General features: G+C 50.5%; 1 protein-coding gene across 8 annotated transcripts in view; it reads left to right on the forward strand.

The window, feature by feature from the left end:
* The window catches only part of ZNF710 (zinc finger protein 710), a 48,064-nt gene that overhangs the window by 137 nt on the left and 28,640 nt on the right, over nt 1-19,287 (forward strand). The window contains exons 1-3 of one of the 8 annotated variants that reach the window (XM_045196567.2): nt 285-997; nt 1,388-1,463; nt 1,911-1,995. The exons of 1 other annotated variant lie outside the window; for it this stretch is intronic. The gene's annotated coding sequence lies outside the window, so the exon portion shown is untranslated. 6 more of the 8 variants (XM_053913048.1, XM_053913047.1, XM_045196566.2 and 3 more) reach the window with 6 other exon arrangements.

Raw genomic sequence — 19,287 nt, forward strand, 5'->3', positions numbered from 1 at the left:
GTGAGTGTCCCGCGCGGCCCAGGCCCCGCAGAACCGGGCGGGTGGGCGGTCGGGCAGTCGGGCGGTGGTGGGGGCGCAGGGGGCGCGGGGGTGGGTCGCTGCGGCCGGAGCCGGCCCGCCCCCCGCCTGTCCCCGGGGACGAACGCGCGCAGGCCCGCGCAGCGCCGCAAACATGTCGTCTTTCCCTTTCACTTCCACATTCCCTCCTGCCGGCAAGCTGCAGGGAGAGAGGGAGAGCGGGGGAAAGAGAGAGAGATGGCGTCTGGGGTGTGTGTGTGGGGGGGGGAAGCTGGGAGGAGGGGGAAGGGAGGGAGGAGAGCGCGCGAATGGGAGACGGAGGAGAGAGGAAGAGAGAGAGAAGCAGAAATGAAAGGAAAGCGCCGCGGTGGCGGCGGCCGCGCAGGAGGCCCGGGCCGTGGCAGCGGCGGCGGCGGCGGCTGCAGCGGGGCCCGCACGTGGGTGTCCCGGCGCCGGCGCGCTCCCCCCAGCCGCCAGCCCGGGACTCAAAGTTTCACCCCCCAGCCGCGCCGCCCCGCCCCTCGGCTGCCCACAAACTTTACTCTCCGGGCGGGTGGGGTGGCCGCGCGTCCCCGACACCCGGGGTGGGGGAGGGCGGAGCGCGCCTCCGGGGGCTCGGGGGTCCCCGAGGGCAGCTGTGCGCCGTGGGGCCCCCGCCGGAACGGCGTCGGGGCGCCTCAGCCGGGGACCTGTTGAAGATGCTCGCCGGCTGGCCGGGTCCCCACGGGCCTGTCCGGAGTCTCCCGAGTCTCAGTCTTCCTTCCTGGTCGCCCAGTCTCAACGTCTCCTCGCGGTCATTTTCCTAATTGGACAGAGATGGGGGTGTGATCCTCCGCGTCAGATTGGGGGCCTCGAGGCTGCCAGGTTGAGCGCGGGGGCCCGGGGACCGTTGGGGCAGCCTTGCGTCTCTACCCCGGCGCGCAGATCCCGCAGATCCGGCCCTCTGCCACCGCCCCCCTAACCGCGGACTTGCTAACTAGTGCGTATCGGGGGTATTTTTTGGTTTTGTTTTTTTTCCAACTTGCCTTTTAAGATGACTTTTATGGTCGCTGCCACTGTTTGCCTCCAGTCTGAGCTGTAGTTTGGGAAGATTTAAGAGGCCAGGGAGGTGCTTGCGTGGGTTTTAACTAACCCAAAACGGTCATTAATGTCTCTCTAAGCTCCGCGATGGTTGGGGCAAGGCGCTGCTTTAGCCTCACTGCCTTTCCATGGGGATCCTGTGAGGTGCTGGTCGTTCCAGGGAGGGACCATTCTCCAGGACCTCCCTGGAGCTGCTGGCCGAGTGTCCTAACTCCCTGCCGGCTTCGATCTGGAGGGGATATAACCAGTTCCAGTGGGCTCCTGGGAAATCTGCCCAATTTCCCCACAGGTGTTCGGAGAAGGACTTTGCACCCTTGAGGGTCACCCAGCCAACTTTGAAGCTACTCCCTCAGCCCTGCCTTTGAGTACGTGTAAGTAACAACAGGCAGAGTTCGTGTCTGCCAAGTAGAGGGCTTTCAGAGGACCTACTGGGCCAGGTGGGGAGGGTAAGAAACCCCACCCCACCCCCCAATGCTGTGAGACATTAGAAAATGTGATCAAAGCTGTGGGCCTGTCTGGTTTTGATTTTGGAGACTAAGTATGGCTGTCCCTTTCTCATTTGTTTTAAAGTGAATGTTATTTTCTAGAGCTTTTCTCGTGGTTTCATCAGGTGGTGCTCCGGCCAAGTGCCACCCTGTACCAGACACCTGCCCATCTTGGAACAGGAACTCTTAATCGGTTACCTGTAGTTCCCACTGAATTAGGGCTGCAGTAACCTGCAAAACCTGGCTTTCTGGCCCGAGGGCAGTGTGTGTGGGCTGGCTATTGGGTCAGGGGCCTGGGGCGTTTGAGTCACATTATTCTCTCTCCAGGCTCACTTGTGTGCCGGTGGAGGCAGACACAGTGAGGTGAAGTGGGCGTAAGAGTCTCACTCTTCTCCTCAGAGCAGATCCCTGGGTGAGTCTGTCCTGTGGAGTGTGGCCAGCAGGTCATTGGTTCTGTACTTGGGGGTCATTTCCATTCCCACTGGTGAGGCTTATTTTTAGGCTTGGTGTCTGGAGACAAGGAGACAGGCAAGGTCTGGAGTGGTTTTCAAGTTGGAGGAAGAGAGACCAATGGGCCCACCCAAGATTTTGCACAACTTCTATTTTAGATTTGCCTTGCGGCTTGGAGAGGCTTCTCTCCGAGTTGTGCCTGGAAAGCTGGCGTGAGTCTGACACTAGCAGAGAGGAAATAAGTGCAGGTGGACTCGGGTGTCTCAGGAGTCAGAACATGCCCCCCGCAGGCTCCCCATCTGGCTCACGTACCCCTGTCCCCAATCCCAGAGCAGGGGCTGGTTGCAGGGAATTAAGGGAGCTGTGAATCTGCTGAGCCTCCTGTCAATGGTGGTTGATCCCAGCCCTTGGGTTTCAAAGGCAGAAGAGGACCTTAGAAGTTGTGTAAAAAGAAACCGAGGCAGGAGACCGGCTCGATGCAGAGCCAGCACTTGACCCTGTGCCTTCCGAGTTCATTTCCAGTGCTTCCCACGAGGCCGCTGCCTCTCTACCTGCTGGGGAGCCCTTCCTGGCTTTGAGAACGAAACCATGGGCAGCTGCTCCGCGCGTGTGTGAGACAGGTGAATGCAGCCTTATGTTCCGAGTGTGTCACGCACACTGTCCTGGAGGATCTGGCAGCCCGTGTGACTGCTAGGGGGAACCCGGTGCTTCTGGCTGTTTTAACACAGATGTCTTCAAAGTCTACCAGTTGAACAGGCTGTTCCCAAGTCACACTTAGTGTTGCTTTTTTTTGTTTTGTTTTAAATCCGGAATGCTTTCTTCATGCTTTGGTACTTGCGATTTATTTGCGATTGGTCTGGGGAGAAGGTGGGGGTGTAAGGCTCTGACCTCTCTTGGCAGATTAGAACTCCTTGTACAACATCATTTCAGGAGGGTTGAGGTCTGTCTTCGTTCCTTGCGACACCCCTTGCCTGGCAGAACAGGGCCTGGCAGGTAGAGGGCCCTCAGTAAATACTTGTTGTGAATAAATGTACTGGATATTCGGCAAAAGATTTCCCTCCCAGAAGGGACGGACCCATGAGTGATGCAAGGTCGCAGGGACAGGGAAGTGATTGATGGAGGGAGCCACGGAGTTTTGCAGTGAGTCATTGCTTTCTGCAAGCTCCCGACAGGTAAGGCAGGAGGAGCTGGGAGGAGTAAACCCTGAGTGGGGTGGAGCTGATGGGTGGAGACTTGTGCGAAACAATAATGAGGACTGGATGTGGGAGAATGACAATAATTATATTTCTTGGGCCAGGCTTGGCGAGTATCATTGCTCTTAGTCCTCGCAGTTGCTAGCTACGATGCGATGATTTCCACTTGGCATGTCGGGGGACTGAAGCACAGGGGGGTTGAGTAGCTCATCCAAGGGCACAGAGCTGGTGTCAGAACCCAGGCAGGCTGGCTGCAAACGTGGCCTCCCTAGAATGGCGGCGGCGGAAAGGGTGGCAGTGGAAAAACGGGAAGAGAAGCGGCTGGTCTGCAGGGGAGGAGCGAGCCCGGTCAGGGAGCGTGCCCCCTGCTTTTGCTGCCAGGGCCCTCACAGCGCCCGAAGACCGCTCTCCCAGTGACAACTCTAAAGGGGATGCTTACTTGGGGGGCTTAACTGTTTTCCAAGCAGAGCGATGAGTGCAATTGAGACTATTTCCCACCTGATAAAGCTTTCGGAAAACTTTTTTGGGGGTCAGGGGGAGTATGCTTTTCAACTTAAATCAGGGTTGTCATGTATTTGAAACTGGTGGGAATTTTTTGTTTTTAAACACTTTATTTTTAGAGAGAGGGGGAGGCAGACAGGGAGAGAAACATCAACATGTGGTTGCCTCTCATGCGCCCCCTACTGGGGACCTGGCCTGCAACCCAGGCGTATGCCCTGACTGGGAATCGAACCTTGACCCTTTGGGTCACAGGCCCACTGAGCCACACCAGCCAGGACTGAAACTGGTGGGAATTTCAAAGCAAGTATGTCACTGTTGTCCTTGAAGCCAACAGAAGTTGTTTTCCTGGTGTGTAAACCACACCCACCTCCTGCAGGGTACTGGTCCAGGCCATTCCAGACCCCAGCAGCCACCCTTTTACCAATAGTGTGTGATTTCCCAGTCGCTGAGCCAGTCCGGTCCTCGTGGAGCTTGCAGTCTCCCTGGGAGACGGGTATTAAACTAATAATTACACAAATGCTCTTTAATTACAGTTGTTGCCAGTGCTTCAAAGGAAGGAGTACAGAGGCCATAGGAGCTGATAGTCAGGGAGGAAGAGGCAGGGAGGCCTTTCTGAAGAAAGGGCATTTGAACAGTCATGGGACGGGTGGGTGGAGACGCTTTCACCCGGGTGGGACAGTCCATTAACCTTGACCTAAACCCTTGCAGCTCCTTGTGATCTGTGCACCATCAGCATTACCATCTCCTGGGAGCTTGTTGGAAATGCAGAATCTCAGGCCCCGGGGCAGACCTGCTGAGTCTGCATTTTAGCAAGACTTTTGGGCAGGGTCACGTCTGAGAAATGCTGATGGAATCAAAGTTCAGAACCGAGAGGCTTTGCTGTGAACCGGCCGGGTGACCTCGGACAAGTCGCTGCTGTGGGCGACGAGGGAGTCAGGTCCAGTCACAGGCTTCCTTCTGGCTTCGCTGACCTTGGGCTCTTGCCTCCTGGGGCAGCCTCCAGGTTCACTGAGGACCCGGCTTACGCAGCACCCACCTCGGAGGTGCCTTTGGCGAGGGTGCAGCAGCAGCTCTCATCCACGCTCTGGTCTGACTTTGGGAAGTGGAGAAGACGGGCTAGACCATGAGAACTTTGGACAAGGAACAGAACAATTCACAGAAAGCATGTGGAGCTTGTCTTACGGATTTGGCCTGAAGCAAAAGAAATGCTGGCCAGGGTCAAAAGGGCCTTGGGGAAGAAAAGTGTAACATTTTTGCAAAAAAGGGGAACCCAAACCAGAATGGGAGGAACCTGCCGAACAGTTTGCACATGTGGGTAAAATACTTGAAGAATTGCTGTGGCCTTGTTGTCCCTGAGACCCTCCTGTTACTGTGGAGAGGACCCACGGTCTGAAACTGGGGTTCCTCGAGCCTTGCAGTCTGTGGGAGGCTTCAGTCGCAGCTGCCGCTGTGCAAAGGGGTACATCTGTGTGTGCACTTTTCTGAAGAGAAGACCCACAGCTTTCGCCAGCCTCAAAGGGGCATCCACAGCTGCCTGGAACTGCGGCAGTTCTGTTCCTTGGAACTAGGGGCCAGTGCCTTTTTTTTTTTTTTTTTTTGGTTTTTATTTATTGATTTTAGAGACAGAGGAAGGGAGAGAAAGAGAGAAACATCGATTTGTTGTTCTACCTATTCATGCATTCAGCGTGTGATTCTTGTACGTGCCCTGACCGTCTGTCGAACCTGCAACCCTGACCTATTGAGAGGACGCGCTAACTCACTCGGCTGCCTGGCCATGGCGCCAAGGCACCAGCACCCATCGTAACTCATCTCCCCCAGCGCTTCCTGTGGGCCAGGTGCCGTTTCAAGCACTCTCCATGTATCATTAGCTCATTTACATTGAATAACTTTTCAGAAGTCACACCCTTAGGAAATGTCAGAACCAGGATGGTACCCAGAGGCCCTGCTCCCAGCACCTACCTTCGTAGCAGGGCAGGTGGGAAACTGAGCTTGCAGAGGCCCCTGCTTGGCGGAACAGGAAGGGTTTTCCCTGAGGAAACGGGTCAGGAATAGCACCCAGTTGCTGGGCTGGCCCATGAGAGCCGGAGTCATGCTGGTTTGCCAAGAAAAAAAATGAGGAAACAAGACAGGTGCAGTACTGCAAGCTAAATTAAAAATTTGGGGATCCCATAGAAGGTGCTGAAAGAATTGCACTGCCGAATAAGGTGGAGGGGGGTGCAGTGGGTGAGGTGGTGGCAGGAAATTGGTGTGGATTCTGAAAGAGGGGATTAAAGGAGGTTAGAGGCCAAAACAGGGCCAAGTGTATGTCGGATCCGCAGCTTCAAAAGGTAAAATAACTGGTTTTTATTACCTACTAATTAATGTGTGTAGCTCGTAGACCTGACCCTTCCCCCATCCGGAGCGCCTAACCCAGAGCACAGAGGCCTTTTTGTCTTCTCTTTTTGTCATTTCTGCGCTATTGGAATTTTTTTTATCAGTGTGTACTATCTTTAAAATCTGTAAAGTCGTAAGTGGACTGAAAGGACTGTTAGAAGTAGGCTGACCTCTAGGGTGGGTTTGGTCCCATCGCTGCCACCATCCTCATAAAGGACTTTCTGGTATTAAATACGTGTGCTCTGTACTGCGTGTATTTTGGGAGTACCGAGAGAGCTCTCGGAAATGTGAGGGTTTTTCGGGGGGTGGTCAGCAGCGGAGAATAAAAAACCTCGTCTTGCGGTCTCCTGCACCCCACCCTGCCCCCGTCCCCACCCCGGGTAGAGAGTAAGTGGAGAATGAAAATCGGGTGAGGATGCTCACTTCAGAAAACAGGAATGTCCACCTCCTGGGTGTGCGCGGGGAGCTGTTGCTTCTGTGATGGCTCTGGCTGTGTGTGGCTTGTCTTCTGGGTGGTGCCTGAGGGCCACCCCTGATCCATCCCATTCCCAGGGTCGGGCATCAGTGGGATGGGATTCCAGAGGAGGAATGCTGTCGTGCTTGTGTTTGTGGGGGTTGGGGGGGTAGGGGGGAGACAACCAAAAACCAAAAGCGAAGAAACAATTGCCAAGGCTTAATGGTTGCTGAGCGTCTTCCCAGCGACCTCCCAAGGCCGGGATGCTAGCTGGCCTCCCCAGGAGCATCAGGTGTCCTCTGGGGGCTGGTGATTGGTTAACCACACCCTGTGGCATCAGATCCTGGACCACCGCCAGCACTGCCCTCGCCCCCCAGCCTCACCTCTCAGCCATTCACTAGCTGCATAGTCGCAGACCCCCAAGACCTCCGTGGACTTGCCATTACCCAGCAGCCAGCCTTGTCCAAAATTCTGGACTTTTCCTGCCCCCCCCCCCCCCGCCCCCCGTGCAGCCCTGCCCCAAGCTGGGAAACTCACGCCTGCTCACCTGGGCCACGTGCCCACCATCAGCCCCACCCATTGCTCCGCCCTGGCCGCCTCCCTAGGACAGGGTGCCCCCACGTCCTCCTGTGCCCCAGTTCCCCACTGCAGCTACGACACACCTGTCTCCCTCTCCTTTGTCCCTGCTTCTCCCTGACGCCCCAGGATCATGTCTCTGCGTGCTAGGGCTTCACAGGGAAGACTCCACCCGTCTGTCCCTGCTTCCTGTCCCCCCTCTCCTCTCCAGAGACTGTGTCACCCCCTACTCCCTTTCTGCTCACCCAGAGGTCCCTGGCCACCTCCTGGTCACACCCTGTGGCCTCTTTTGTGGCCTCTGCTTACCTGACTTTTTTGTGGCAGGGACTGTTTTGGAGAATCTTGCCCCCAGTGGGTTCTGGCTCCTCACTCTGGGTCTTCCTCAGGCCTTTCTCCTGTGCTTTTTCTACCCCTCCCTCCCCTCCTGGCTACCCTCTGGGGCCCGGGCCATGCTTCTCTGCTACTTGCTTCCTTCCCTTGTCTATGGTTTCAGCCTTCATGACAGGGACTCCTGACCTATATCCCTGTCCTCATGTCCCTTCTAAGCAGCTTAGAGCTAGGTTCACATTTGGTAGAGTTTTGGAGATACATGGACTTCTTTCTTCCTATCCTATTTTGTGCTTTCTGTTTCTTCTTTTCCTGGTTCTTTTTTTTTTCTCTGTTCATTCTTTTAAATCAATTGAAAGTTTTTTTTTTCTTCACTCCATTTTTTATTTTTGTCGTACTGCTTCAGAACTTACACACTCTATTTCTGTTCTTTGATGCATGCAGACTGCATAGGGTTTAACGTCAGGTTGGTGTCTTTTGGTGTTATTTTTCAAGTGACATGAGAACCTCAGAAGCTTCATGTGAAGTCACTATTTCCCCTGCGCACATTCGGTTGCCCTACAGGGGGCTAACTGCATCTTCTCTCTTGAACTCTACAAATTGGGCGTTATTTTTTGATGTTTTACACGTTTAACCTTGGCTCTGATTTTCCACATATTTGCCATTCTGTTTACTCAGATTTCTCCTTGCACCTCAGGCCTTCTTTCTGGGATCAGAACATCATGTGGTGAAGATCTTTTACTCATCAGTTTTCAGTTCCTGTTTGGCTGAAATGGATTGTTCTACTGGGTATAAAACATTAGCTTGACCGTTATTTTCCCTTAGTGTTTAAAGACAGTATTACGCCGTCTCCTGCCCTTCAGTGCTGATGTTGAGAAGTTGGCGGCCCATTTATTGTTTTTCCTAGGCAATCTCTTCTCGCCAGTGGTTGCTGGTGCTGATGGTGGTATGGTTGTGTGTGGAATTGCACATGTATGTATTTTGCAGTTCACTATAATGTTCTTAGGAGTGTACTTTATTTTATTTGGCTGGTGATTTCATTGGGCTTCCTGGAACCAAAGATTGGCAACTGTTTATCAGTTCTAGAAAATGTCCAGGCATTATCTCTCTCCCTCATTATCTCTCTCTAGCCTCCCCCCTGGAAAGTCCAATTAGATGTATGTGAGATCTTATTTTGTCCTTTATGTCTCCTACAGTCTTATCCATCCATCCATCCTCACCGGAGCACATGCTTATTGATTTTGTAGACACGGGATGGGAGGGAGGACAGGGAGAGAAACGTCAATCGGTTGCCTCTCAACACACAGTCCAACTGGGATCTAACCCACAACCCAGGCACATACCCTGCCTGGGAATCGAACCTGTGACTTTTCAATTTATGGGACAATGCTCCAACTGACTGAGCCACACTGGCCAGGGCCTTATTTTCAATCATTTAGTTTTTTGTGACGTTTTCTGAGTAATTTCTTACTTGTCTTTCAGTTCACTAATTCTCTCTTTAGTTTTCTCTAATCTTCTGTTTAGCCTTTTCACAAGTTATTTTTCATATCGATATTAACTCACAGGTTTTAATATAGTTGATGTGTTTTAATCCGTTGCAGTTATTACTTTTGATGTACCTTGGAGTTCTTAATCTGGATGATTATATTTTTTATTTCTGTGTTTCTACTTCCTCTTTTCTCAAGGTCTTTTTTTAAATTAGATATTCCTCTTTATTTATGTCTTGAATTCCCTGTTTTATTTCCTTTATCACATCAAACATACTTATTTTGTATTCTGTGTCCAGAGATTCCAGGACCCGAAATATCTGCAGGGACACTTCTGTGGGTTGATGCTCCTACTGGTTCCCACCCCCGAGGGTGATTTTTGATTGTGAGCTTACGTTTGCTAGAATTCCACCTGTGAGAATTCTTTGAAGTATCAGATGAGAGTACATTCCCCCAGGGAGGGTATGTTTCCTTCTGCCAGATACCTGAAGGCCCTGCTGGTCCACGTATTTATAATTCTTAGCTTGCGGTCTTGAGGGCCTCCACTGACCACGGATTCTCAGAGGAGACTTTAAAAAAAAAAAAAAAATCCTTCCACAGCTGACTAGTCCAGACTACTTTCTTCCTGACTCCAAACCACCCGATACCCTGCTTTGGCCCATTGTTCCCTTATTGCAAACGCCTTTTCTTCATCTTTGGACAAAGTCCTAGTCGTTCCAGGTCCAGTTAAAAACTTGTCTCTTCTGGGCCTTCCCCACGTCGCCCTTACAGAACGAGCCTCCCCTTCCACATCCATCGGCCACTGGTGTCTTACCTGGTAAGCTGTAGGTGTGTCTGTTCATACTCTGCACTGGACTCTGAGCTTCTTTTCATTTTTATTGTTATTATTATTGCATTGTGTGTCCAGCACCCCAAGTCAAGTTTCCTTCCATCACCATTATCCCCCCTTTACCTTTTCCTGCCTCCCCCACCCCCCTGACTCTGAGCTTCTTAAAAGCCCAGTGCTGTGTCATTTATTTCTGGAGCCCCGGTGCCTGGCTCACTGTTGGGCAGAGTAGCTGCTTAATAGATATCTATCGATCGAACAGAATTTATGCCAAAATCAATATTCTCTTCTTCTTTAATAGTAATAAAAAAAATCACAAGCACTAACCTACCCCGTGATCTGGGACAGGTCCAGTTCGCCTTGTTGGACCTCCGTGTCCTTAGCTGGAAAAGGAAGGGCTGCTTCTGAGATGTCTACTTGCTGTGAGATACCGAGATTCAGCGTGACTTGTGTGAATGTCGGTCACGATAACACTGCTCAACTCTGGGGTCACAAATGGAATGAAGGGATGAGGGGGCCATGGAGAGGAGGAGCATGGCTCTGCGGTACCCGGGCATGATTTGGAAGAGAGAAAGGAGAAGGGACTCAAAGGTAAATGAATGTGAAGTGAAGATGGCATTTAACCACGTGTGACCTGAAGCAACCTGGTGGCTGTCTAAAAAAAACGGACCCATTATCACAAACTAAATTTCAGATGGATTAAAGATGATGAATAGAAAACAAGGAACTCGGGAAAAGACTAAGGTATGCCTTAAATCCCAGAGACCATCGGGGCAAAGGTTGGTATATTCGACCCTCCACAAGTCAGAAATCGTCATAAACAAAGTCAGAGTCTGCTAGTTCTCGAAACTAGGAAACTGTTTTTGCAACATACAGCAGAGATAGAGCCAATGCCCTTACTATCGAAAGAGCTCCTACAAATCAACAAGAAAAAGACCATCAACCCCATTTTTAAAATGGGTACGAGCACGGACAGTGCACAGAAAGGGAACTATAAATGGTTGTCAACCATGTAAGAACGCGTTCAGCTCACTAGTACTAAAGGGAAATGCAAGGGAACTCAACTATGAATAAAGGACAACGGGAGCAGATGCTCACATCATTGTTGACAGAGCATCAATCAGTATAACCTCACAGAGAGGACTTTGATAGTATTTACTAAAATTAAAAGTGCCTGAGTAATTCTGGGAAGTCTTCTCACAGATATGTGGCACACATGTGACATGATGGGTTTTTTTTTTTAATTGATTTTAGAGAGAGAAACATAAATTTGTTGTTCCACTTACTGATGCGTTTATCGGTTGATTTTCGTATGTGCCCTGACTGGGGATCGAACCCGCAACCCTTGCGTATCTGACGACGCTTTAACCAACCGAGCTGTCTGGCCAGGGTACATGATGCATTTTTCAAGATCCTTCATTGCATCATTGCTTGTAAAAACAAAAAGAAAAGAGGAAGCACAGTTAATGCTCATCTCTAGAGAATGGGTGAACAAACTGCAGTGCAGCCGTGCGGTGCAGCTGCGTGCAGCTGAGCAACAGAATGCGAGGCCACCTGTGCACCCATGTGGTCACTGAGCAATTAAGTGAGAAAGGAAGGGACAGTGTGGCTGGCTGTGCCGTAGCTCTGCCAAGATACCTAGGAGACCAGTAACTGGTTTTCCCACAGTGGGGCTGACTTCACGGTACCTGTTTCTATGTTCTGAATTCTGTGTCTTACACACGTACTACCTAATAAAAAATCATCTTTAAAGAAGGAAAGGAGGTTAGGGTGGGAAGGAGGTTCTCACCTTCGCTCTGCATTTTCACACAGGCTATTTTAGGTATTCTCCTCTGCAACCCCAGAGAGGTGACCATTTCCATAGGCCGAGAAAGGGAAGGTCTGAAGTCTAGAATGACTTGCCCAAGTTCGTGGAGAGAGCCTTGGAACCCGGCTTTGAAGATCAGTATTTTCTTGTTTTCCTCTCTTATTTTTAGCTGCCACGTCATAGGTTAAGGGCCAATGGTTGCCCACCTCCACCTAGGCCCGCCCCTCCCTGGGAAGTGAGTGTGAAGTTCCATCTCGCCTCACCAGCTGGGCTGCTGGCTCTCTGAGCACCTACCTGGGGCGCAGCTCGGGCAGCCAATGGGGCAGCCAGCCCAGAGCCCAGGCAGCCCTATCAGACACTCCGCGGAGGATTAGGGATGGGCTTTGAGTCCTGCATTTGAAGTTCCCAGCTTTTATCAGAGTGTCTGAACCTTCACATTTTTTCAAGGAAGCTTTTATTACTGTCTGTGAACTGGCCTCAGGTAGGTGCCAGGTGCGGAGGGGTGCGCATCCTGGTGCCCTCACTTTGTGTTATGGTGAACTTGTCAGGGCTCAGGGCACTGGGTACTTGCAAGATTCTGGAAGAATAACTTTTGCTCCTTTTCTATCCCCAGCTGCAATGAGATGGCATCTCTGTCATTGCAAGGAGGGAGAGGTGGGGGGTGGTATTTTTGCTTACTTGTCTCACAAGAACACCTGTGCTGTTTTCAAAGCAGGGTCTTGACTACTTCCTCTTTGCCAAAGCAGAACGCCGTATGGGGAGCAAAGCCAAAGGTGTCGGCCATATAGAATATAAGGCTATATAATATACAAGATACAGCCTCACCCAGGGAGAACGTGATGTCCTTAAGACACAGAAATCACCCAGCACCTCCCTCCTCTCCTCACGTGCGGTGTCATATACATTTTCTAAGTTGGAGTCATCATCTCGTAGGAAAGAGGCAGGGTCCTTTGGGGCTGAGGAAGAAATGCCTGTGGTGGTAGGAAGACCTTGGGGCCCGCGGGGCAGGGCTGGCATCTGTCGCAATGACCCACGCAGTCCATTTTCGTCTGTCTGGCTGACGGGAGTGGAAGTGCTTGCATGTGGCGTCTGCACCCCGGGGAAAGTTTGCACCCAGCTGTTTGCCGAATGCACGCGGTGGATAGGAGGCACCAGGAACCGTTGGCCACACGGATGCATTTTGATATGTGAGATAGGCTTTCAAGTTTGTGATCAGAAAGAGGATTGGAGTGATACATGCATTCCCCTGTTGCTCCCCGGTTCCTTCCCGTCGCTGGAATATTGAAGCCTGTGCCCTGGGGGATGTCCCCTCCCTCGAGCTCCTAGCCTGTGCTCACGCACAGGCCGGCTTCTGTGAACGGCACACTCTCCACGTGTTCGAGGCCGTCCCATGTGGGCCACTCCGTCACCGCCACGTGTTCTGTTGTTTGCTTCTCTTGTAGGCCTTGTCACCATTTCTCTTTCAAATTTCTGTTTTCGGGCCTTTATGTTTTCCTGGTGAAAATTCGCTCCCTGTGCCAGGTAGATTCACAATCTCTGACTCAGGAGGAGGTCTCTTTTTTCTCTTCCCTTTGACTTCATTGCCGGAAGAGATGGCCTTTGTCCTTTGGTTGATTGAGGACAAAAGTAACATTTGTTTTGCCTTTTCACACCTAGACCCCTCTTTGGCTCCCATGTCCCTCCCCCAGTGTCCTGGGGATGTGGCCCCCGCTGGGTCTGTTACGGTCCACCTGTCCATCCGTCTGGCACTGACTTGTACCTTCTGGAGGCTCTCGGTTCCTTACTTACCCCTGGAAACCACCTCTCAGTCCTTGAACTAGTCTGAGGTGGTTTTCAGATGTTTCTGTCCCACTCTGTGTGGGTTTTTTCCAAATCAAGTTCCGATTTGAATGTCTAAGGAGTGAACCGTCTCTGGGATCTTGGATCTCTTCCTTTTGTTTTTGAGAAAATAGCTTTTATTGATTTTCTTTTCTTGTTACAAAGAGATTTATGATTGTTGCAGAAAATTTAGGAAACAAGCAAAAAAAAGAAATAAGAACCACCTATAATTATTAATATTTTAGTATCCTCTATATATACCTTTAAAATATATTTTTTAATTTTAAAAAATGAGGTCATAATGGGTGTACCCTCTTACTCCTTTTTTTAATTTTTTCTTTTTGCTTTTACTTAACTGTATGTTATTAAAAATTCTATTAGGTTAAACATTCTCTTGCAAGTTACTTCAAAGGGTTGCGCTGATGGCCTTTCGAACAGATGGGCCGCACATATCTAAGCTGCCTCCCACAGGCAGGTCGTGTCCTCTCTCTTTTAAAGGGCACTGTGGTGGCATCCTTGCCTGTTTTTGCCCTTGGCCTCGGTGCGTTTCTAGAAGGGAATCCCCAGGCCTGGGACCCATTGTGGTCAAAGCCAGACATCTGCCGTCCACGGAGCCCACCGCTTTAGCCACCTACCCAAGGACATATTCTAAAGGCTCTAGATTTAAACATAAAAAGTGATTGATTGATTTTAGAGAGAGAACGTATGGATGGGAGAGAGACACACACACATTGATGTGTTGTTCCACGTATCGATGCACTCATTGGTTAACTCTTGTATGTGCCCTGACCGGAGGTCGAACCTGCAGCCTTGGTGTACTGGGACAAAGTTCTAACCCACTGAGCTACCTGGCCAGGGCTAAAGGGTTTGGATTTAGGGAGTTAAATCACCCCTTCCTACCAGAAACATTGTGTAGTATTTTCTTTTTTTTTCCTTTTGGGGGAATGTGATGTCTCTTTTTAAAAACCTCATTGTATGTTTTGCTCACGCTGGTTAAGAGGGACTGGCGGGGAAGGGACCCAGGCCCAGCTGAACTGGGAAAGGGGGCCGCCCAGGCCTGTGGGGGAAGGCCACTGGCTTGTGGAGGCACGAGCTGTCCCCCTGCAACCCCCAGAGACACGGCATGCCAGCTGCTTGCCATGAGGGGCGTTTCGGTTTCCTTGAACCAGACGACACTTGTGTTGGAAACGAGAGGTGCGGTTGGGAGAGGGAGGCTGCAGGTTCCCCTGGGGTGGGCTTTGTTTAAAATTTAATACGCTCTTCCTCTCTCTCAACATGCCTGCGACGGCGGCTTCGAGCTGCTCTGTCGCGGTATCCCCATGATCTGTCTGCTGGGTGAGACTGCTTATCTGCCCGGCCCTGCCTCTCTTCCCCAAGGGGCCTGTCCTCACCATCCCATACCCTCCTGCTCCTGTCCTCCACCCCGTTTGTGACTGTCAGAGATCCCATTCTGCAACCTCAGATTCCCGTGACACTTGTCACTTTGCTCCCTAGGCCATTAAGATTTGGGGAAAACGGGTCCACTTTGAATGGTGATGCACCCACCAAGGGCACAGGTGGGGGACCACTTTGGTGTCCGTGAGAGGCACCCACTCTTAGCAGTTTGGAGAGGGTTGGGTCCCAGGGTGAGAGTGTCCAGTCGGGGTGGCCTGAGGAGGAGCTGAGTGTGCGTTCCAGCCTCTGGCATGGGGGCTTGGCCTCGGGGCCTTCTGTAGGATGAGAAGTGCATAAAATGCAGGAACAGCGAACTGCCCTTTTCGGCACAGGCTGGGATGGATGTGGAAGATTGCTCCCCTCGGAAATGGCTCCAGAGCAAAGGGCGGATCTTATTCTAAACCAGGGGACTGTAAGCCAAGACTTTCCGTCTTGGCTCGCCACCTCCCAGCCCAGACGAGCCCCAGCTCTGCCGTCCGCTCCTCGGTCTCACTGCCTGCGAAATGGGTCCGTGAACCTGCTTTCTGTAGCTCTGCTCTGTGCCCTGTAATGCGTAGTTATCACTATTACCTGTGAAGTCAGGGGAGAGGCCCGGGCCATCCTGAATCCTCCTTTTTTTTTCTTAACCACTCTCCCTTAGTTGTCTCTTTGTTTCTTTATTCAATCAACAAACATTTATCAATCACCTCATAATGCGCTAAGCTCTGTGACATAAAGGAGAATGACGTGGTGGCCTCCGTCCCCAGCAAGCCCTCCACCAGAAGGGACGTTGGATATGTTAACAAGAGCACCAGGAGTTAGTTCTGGGAATGTGGTGAGGGCAGGGAAGACTGCCTGGTGGAGGTGGTGTTTAGCTGAGTCTCAGCAGACAAGGGGAGCACAGGCAGAAAGAAGAGGCACAACTGAAGAGTCAGTCAGTGGTGGTTTGATAGGGTGGGTAGGGAGGATGGTGGAGCTGGAGGGGTGGGAAAGGGCCACTCTGGGACTGTGTCCAAAGGCCTGGACTTCATCCAGAGGCGCGTGGGAGCCGCCAGCGGATTCTGCGCAACGAGGCGACAGACAGATCGCTTTGGCATAACCCACGGGGCTGGGGGCTTGCGTCGTCATTGAATCTACGTGGGGAAATCCCCTTGGAAGTGTTGATCTGAGAGTGGAGAACCCCCTCAGAGGAATAAATAGAACATTTTTGCTTGAATTCCTTCTCATTTCACCTAACATGCCTGCTTTGCACCAGCTGTTTACACATAATTTGCAAAAGCCCGTTTTCTATGCTTGATTGTGTTTTCTCAAACTCCCCAAGAAATAAATAACCCCAACTGAAATGTTTCCACCAGGTTTTTTTTTTTTTTTTTTTGAATTGATTAATCTTAGAGGGTAGGGGAGAGGGAGAGGGAGAGAGAGAGAGATTTGTTGTTCCACTTGTTGGTACATTTATTGGTTGATTCTTGTATGTGCCCTGACCGGGGATTGAACCTGCAACCTTGGCATATCAGAAACACACTCTAACCACCTGAGCCGCCCAGCCAGGGCCCAGGGTGTGTTCTTAACACATACACATAGCTACTAAATGGACTTCAGAACATCTGAGTTTTTTTGGAATGTCGTATGAGTGCATAAGACCTTTGGTCTGGGTTTCTCCCAGTCCCGGGGAGCCAGTGATTGCTGACCACCTGCTCTGGGCCAAGCACTGGGCTAGACTCCTCATTCAGTGACCCTGCAAGGAGCAGCATTCCTGTCCCATTTTAGAGATGGGGAAACCGAGGGTCGTGAAGGTGGGTACTTTCCCAAGGCCTTGCTGGCACCTGTCAGGGGTAGTCGTGGGATTCGAACCCCTCTGAGTCTGAAGTCATAGTCCATCCATTGGACCCCTCTGCCACCCGGTTCCTAGGCCACACCCAGTCAGTGAGCATTTTCAGGAGACCAGGTGCCCTGCTGAGGAGCTGAGTACACGCCCCGTGTGTCTTTGCCCATCGCTGCCCTTCCTCTTGGCTCCTGCCATCTTTGTTGGCCATCTCTTAAGAATTCCCTGTGGGAAGAGGCCCCTCGGTCAATATTTTCTTCCATGACTTTCTAAGAGTGGCCCAGATTCCCCGCCAGGCTGGGCTGGGCTGGGCTAACTGGAGGCCAGCAGGTGAGGTATCTGAAGGCCTGCCTGTGCCCCTTCCTCCCCACTCTCTGCCTCTGTCTCCCAGTGCAGAGGATTCGGGTCAGTGAGGATGAGGGCAGCGGAACAGGAAAGACCCGGTGCAGCTGACTCCTTTTGTGGTGAAAAATTCCAGGGGGAACTTAGCCCAGGTAGCACGTGCCTGCAAGGTGCATCTGTGAATCATATGCTAATGAAATGAGGGGTCTCCCAGGGACCACGTGGAACCCCCTCCGTACTTCTCTCTCTCTCTCTCTCTCTCTCTCTCTCTCTCTCTCTCTCTCTCTCTTTCTCTCTCTCTCTCTCTCGTCCTTTCTCATCCCTGCTGTCTTCTCTGAGTGGCCAGTCACAGAGCGGGCTCCTGGATCTCTCTGGAGTTTTTGGTCAGATAGGCTGACCAGACAGCTTTGGGGACATTCGGCCACACTCCCTCCAGAGCTGCTGGTCCTGGGCTAGGCTGGTGGAACAGCGGAGGTGAACATCGGCACCTTATGCATATCCAAGGCCAGCGGTCGTCTCAGTTCAGAGGGGCTCTGGCAGTTGACCTTGGATGGAAAACGCACCAGTCCTTGTGGCTCAGTGGATCAAGTGGCAGCCTGCGAACCAAAGGGTTGCCAGTTCAATTCCCAGTCAGGGCACATGCCTGGGTCGAAGGCCAGGTCCCCAGTAGGGGGCATGTAAGAGGAAACCACACATTGATGTTTCCCTCTCTTTCTCCTTCCCTTCCCCTCTTTCTAAAAATAATAAAATCTTTTTAAAAAAGAGAGAGAAAATGCACCAGTCTTTCCCTGACCCATGTGGTCCAGTGGGTTGGCGGCGTCACAACAAAGTGAGAGGTGACTGGTTCGATTCCAGTCAGGGCAGGCGCCTGGGTTGTGGGCCAGGCCCTCGGTTGGGGGACGTGCAAGAGGCAACTGATCGATGTTTCTCTCAAATACATGGATGTTTCTCTCTCCCTCTCTTCCCCTCTCTCTAAAAATAAATAAATAAAATCTTTAAAAAAAAGAAATTACCAACACTGTTTAGTACCTTTATATATTTAGTGTCTTCTTATATATATTGTATATATATATATTATATATATATATATATTTCCTCACTGTCTAATTCAACGCTCATATGTAAATATACTACATTTTAAACATGGTTACAAGCACACCGAACTTTATATCCTTTTTCTTTTTCATTTGCCATAACATTATGGCAAGCAAATACTTTTAAAAAGCACTTGTGCTTTGCAGGCGAGCGTGGGCTTTGCAAACATTGCTGTCAGCCACCAGTAAGCAGCTGTAAGAACGCACATTCTCCCCGAGACAGAAGCAGTGCCAGTCGGGAGGTCTTTGATCGCCAGGCAGCGAACCAAACTATCATAAATGTAAACAGACTGAAACTAGGACCCAACTACTTGAAAAAAAAATTTGAGACACTCTCCTAAATTGCTATTGGGTGAAGGAAGAAATACAGTATGCAGGGACAGATATTTAGAAGGCGTTGAAAACCAGAATGCCATGTAATCAAACCTATGGGAGACAGCTGGTACTATTCTCATAGCCTTAAATGCTTTTATTATTAAAAAAGAAAGAGAGAAAGAGAATAAATCAAGCATTTAGCCTGAGATCTTAGGGAGAAAAAAAAAGCAAAAAGAAGAAAAAACAGACCCTCAGGAAAACAGGAAGGAAAAAAAAAACAGTAAAGGCAGAAATAAATGAATTAGGAAATAGAAACACAGTGAAATTAGCAAATATATCCAAAAGCTGATTCTGTTTTTAAACAAACCCTAAAGTAGACTAACCTCTGGCAAATCTGTTTGAGAAATAAAAAAGAGAAAAAAAATAGAAATGAGACATTGCAATAGATAGATTTTTTAAAAAATAAAAATGGATGCACAGGAACCTCGGTTATGTGAATGCTTTTCTGAGTCTGTATACATTGCCAAGCGAGAAAAAATCTGTGATCATTATCAGGGCACTGCCCCCTCTACCCCCAAAACACTGATCTCAAGTATTTTTGCCAGGTAATTATTTCCAATTTGATGAAGCTAATAACGCTGGTCTATTCCATGGCTCAGCACAAGATGGAGAGCTCGCTGATCCATCCTACAAAGCAAAATAAGCCTGGTATTAAACATGACAAAGAGACCATATTAAAGAATGAAAATGCTATGTCGGAAATAGAATTCAGTACTACGTTAAATAAGTCATCCGCCATAACCCAGTGGGGCAAGGGGGCGGGGGGGGGGGGGTCTTGTCAGTATGAGGGAAGCTTAATATAGTAAGGACGTCATACTAATGGCTTACAGAAGCAAAACCAATTGA

This window comes from Desmodus rotundus, chromosome 10 (assembly GCF_022682495.2).
Source record: "Desmodus rotundus isolate HL8 chromosome 10, HLdesRot8A.1, whole genome shotgun sequence".
NCBI classification, from domain to species: Eukaryota; Metazoa; Chordata; class Mammalia; order Chiroptera; family Phyllostomidae; genus Desmodus; species Desmodus rotundus.